The sequence below is a fragment of the Salmo trutta genome, chromosome 5 (genome assembly GCF_901001165.1).
Source record: "Salmo trutta chromosome 5, fSalTru1.1, whole genome shotgun sequence".
NCBI lineage: Eukaryota > Metazoa > Chordata > Actinopteri > Salmoniformes > Salmonidae > Salmo > Salmo trutta.
In genome coordinates this window covers 67,687,988-67,692,588 of record NC_042961.1, presented here as the reverse complement: position 1 = coordinate 67,692,588, position 4,601 = coordinate 67,687,988, and positions in this window count along the sequence as shown.

Below are 4,601 nucleotides of genomic sequence, written 5' to 3'. Positions count from 1 at the left end.
ATCACGATTTTTACACCATGAAACTAGATAGAAAAGTATGTTTTCAATTCGCTTTTCCATTCTTCTTACAACTTCACCGATGTAGCAATAAGATTTACAACTGATTTCATCCAACCTGGTAAAATATATTTACTCTGTAACTCTCCGTTTGGTGTAAACAAAGATCCGATGAGGGGAAAGTGTCATGGCGCCGTTTGGTTTTTCAAACTTCCGGTTAGGGCGGAGCTAAGGTCAAAGGGCAAATCTGATTGGACCACACGTGGATGGATACGGTTCTTTGAGACTGTCTACGCATTCCCATTGGAGGATTTTCGCTAGTTGAGACTGGCTAGACATCCGGTTGGTCTGCACAGGAAAATAATGCGCAACAGATTACACGCACATTCGTGAAGCGGCCTTATTTTGTCCCTCCGCTGGGGATAGACATGTTCCTGAGCGAACATAGCGAATAACTTTGAAATGTACGTTTATTTAATTATTTTGTTTATTTATTTATTTACCAAATTGTTTAAATGCTCAACAAATTACTTTAATGTGAATTTTAAATTAAAATGTTAATTCAAGTGCTTTTTATCAGTCCGCCAGCCAAGCTAAGTTGGGATCGGATCCAAAAACTAGCTAGAAGACGATCTCTTCCTGCATATCAGCTGTTAAGAGATGAACAACTAAACTAACTAATTGTAAAGTCAGCAGTGTGTCAATTGTGAAGACCCAGACAGTTTTTTTAACCCTGAATTGAGGAACTTGTTAGTCAGCTAATGACAAATGTAGCAAATCTATCTGTTCTGTATACTTCTGGCCCTTCTTTGGACACTGTGTTAACAACCCTCCAGACAAGCTTCAATGCCATTCAACTCTCCTTCCGTGGCCTCCAACTGCTCTTAAATACAAGTAAAACTAAATGCTCTTCAACCGATCGCTGCCTGCACCTGCCCGTCCGTCCAGCATCACTACTCTGGATGGTTCTGACTTAGAATATGTGGACAACTACAAATACCTAGGTGTCTGGTTAGACTGTAAACTCTCCTTCCAGACTCACATTAAACATCTCCAATCCAAAGTTAAGTCTCGAATTGGCTTCCTATTTCGCAACAAAGCATCCTTCACTCATGCTGCCAAACATACCCTCGTAAAACTGACCATCCTACCGATCCTCGACTTCGGCGATGTCATTTACAAAATTGCCTCCAACACCCTACTCAATAAACTGGATGCAGTATATCACAGTGCCATCCGTTTTGTCACCAAAGCACCACTGCGACCTGTACACTCTTGTTGGCTGGCCGTCGCTTCATACTCGTCGCCAAACCCACTGGTTACAGGTCATCTACAAGTCTCTGCTTGGTAAAGCCCCGCCTTATCTCAGCTCACTGGTCACCATAGCAGCACCCACTCGTAGCACGCGCTCCAGCAGGAATATCTCACCACTCACCCTCAAAGCCAATTCCTCCTTTGGTCGCCTTTCCTTCCAGTTCTCTGCTGGAACTGCAAAAATCACTGAAGCTGGAGACTCATATCTCCCTCACTAGCTTTAAGCACCAGCTGTCAGAGCAGCTCACAGATCACTGCATCTGTACATAGCCCATCTGTAAATAGCACACCCAACTACCTCATCCCCATATTGTTATTTATTTATCTTGCTCCTTTGCACCCCAGTATCTCTACTTGCACATTCATCTTCTGCACATCTACCATTCCAGTGTTTAATTGCTATGTTGTAATTATTTCACCACTATGGTCTATTTATTGCCTTAATTCCCTTATCTTACCTCATTTGCACACAATGTATATAGAGTTTTCTACTTTATTATTGATTGTATGTTTGTTTATTCCATGTGTTACTCTGTGTTGTTGTTTGTGTCAAACTGCGTTGCTTGATATTGGCCAGGTCGCAGTTGTAAATGAGAACTTGTTCTCAACAAGTCTACCTGGTTAAATAAAGTTGAAATAAAAAAAAAATGAAGCCTGTGAGAGTCTGGTGTTTTGTAGTTATGGTGTTTAAATGTATCCAAGTGACTCCAAAATGTTCCAATTCAACATTAGACCACATAATTTGAGCTAAAAATATAAATTACTGAAAGCACTATTTTAGTTGTCAGTTATTCATTCAAACTTTGCCATAACTACGTGTCCAACCAGCTATGGTCCAGCATACCAGCTAGCTACCATGTCTCTAAACATACCTGGAGCTGGTCAAGAAGCTACCATGTCTCTAAACATACCTGGAGCTGGTCAAGAAGCTACCATGTCTCTAAACATACCTGGAGCTGGTCAAGAAGCTACCATGTCTCTAAACATACCTGGAGCTGGTCAAGAAGCTACCATGTCTCTAAACATACCTGGAGCTGGTCAAGAAGCTACCATGTCTCTAAACATACCTGGAGCTGGTCAAGAAGCTACCATGTCTCTAAACATACCTGGTCAAGAAGGACTTTCAAACATTGTTCTAGAATCATCAAAATCCAGGCTTCATCACATCCGGCCGTGATTGGGTGTCCCATAGGGCGGCGCATAATTGGCCCATCGTCCAGGTTTGGCCGGGGTAGGCCGTCATTTTAAATAAGAATTTGTTCTAAACTGACTTGTCTAGTTAAATAAAGGTTAAAAAAATGTTTTTAAGGATTTTCAAGCAGTGTTGTAGAATCACCTCACCAGCAGGTAGAAGCCTTGTTCCAGTTTTCAAACCTCCACTCCATGAGCTCTTTGAACAGAACAGGTTTCAATTGATTGACTGATTAATTGATTGATAAATATATTATATATATTTTCATCATCTGTGTTTTTGATCTATTATCCATATCATTGATAATTAGCATATTTGCATTCAGTTACGATAAACAAGCAGACTAAAAACAGATTGTGAGAATTTACATCCCACATTCAGCCACACTTGAACCAGGAAATGTCCCCCTTTGTCCAAGTCCACAAACAATAAATACTATTATTTCTCATCAAAAGGTCACTGGATGAGCTGCTGTAAAAAAAAAAAAAAATGTTTCCCTGCATTCAGTGGAAGGCAACAAAAGACACCTGATGCTGAGGTCAGAGAGACAGACTGACCTGACGCTGAGGTAAGAGAGGCAGACTGACCTGACGCTGAGGTAAGAGAGGCAGACTGACCTGATGCTGAGGTAAGAGAGACAGACTGACCTGATGCTGAGGTAAGAGATACAGACTGACCTTGGGGGATGAAAGGAGAACCAATGTAGGAAAAAGCTGATGTTTTTCCACAAGTGATTTCAGTAATACTCTGTGAAATTAACAGCCCCTTCCATTTTACTTCCGGGTCGTGTCCCCAAAACTTTTGAAATGGTTTGACGTTTATATCATAACATTTGTGAAAACACGGTCATTTACAATATATATAAAATACATGTTTTGGATTAATTTACCTCTGCCTAGATTCCTTTTATGGATTATTTGGCTTGAAGACCATTGTGATACGTTTTTGCCCATTGAAGACTATTCAGAAAGACAACAAAATACTACAATGCTACTTCCTGGAAAGTTACGTGTCACTTTAGTAGTGTATAGAAAAAAAGACCTTGGATTAGTAGGAGAGAGAGAGAGAGAGAGAGAGATGGAGGCAGAGATAGATAGAGAGAGAGTGAGAGGCAGAGAGCGAGGGAGGCAGAGAGAGAGAGAGATAAGCCATATATTATTTTGAGACAGTTTCACACAGCAAGAAAATTATCCTGCAGCAAAAGGAAATTGAAATTGTTATGTTGTTTATAATTAATGGACATTTTTTGTAGGGGTTGTTACAAAAATAGTTAAGTCAAAAAAAGTCTGACATTTTTAAAGAAGTCAATACAAATTTTAGAATCCTTTTTAACCTGGAATACATTACAAATTAGCATTTCATTCTGTGCAGGAAAATTCCTACAACAACAGGAGGATCAAATTAAGATACGGCTCCTGTAGGTTTCACAGCAGTATTTCGTTCCAAGCAGGTTTTTCAGTTTTTGCAGCAAACAAAAAGAAAATACCCTTTTACAATGAACAAAATACAATAAATATCATATCTGGTGTCAGAGATATGATGCAAAACGTACGTTCAGAGTGTCAAGATCCAGACGGGTTTGAGCGCTATCAGGAAAACCTTCCTTGGGAACCTAAATCTAGACAGATACACAGACAGAATGACAGACAGACAGATACACAGACAGAATGACAGACAGACAGATACACAGACAGAATGACAGACAGACAGAATGACAGACAGAATGACAGACAGAATGACAGACAGAATGACAGACAGACAGACAGACAGACAGACAGACAGACAGACAGACAGACAGACAGACAGACAGACAGACAGACAGACAGACAGACAGACAGACAGACAGACAGACAGACAGACAGACAGATACATAGATGAGTGGTGAAGTTCAGCGGCGTTGCAGATTGTGAGAAGTTCTTCATGGATGAGAACTCCTTAAAAACATTGTCATGTTTTATCAGCGGACCCAGCTCTGCCAGCTGACTTTAACAACCCACCCCGTATTGTATATAGGAGAGGTTGCAATTTACGTGACAAATTGGTCCATGCCAAACTGCCAGCCACAAAAGAAAACGAGCCAGGCTCTTTACAACCTCTT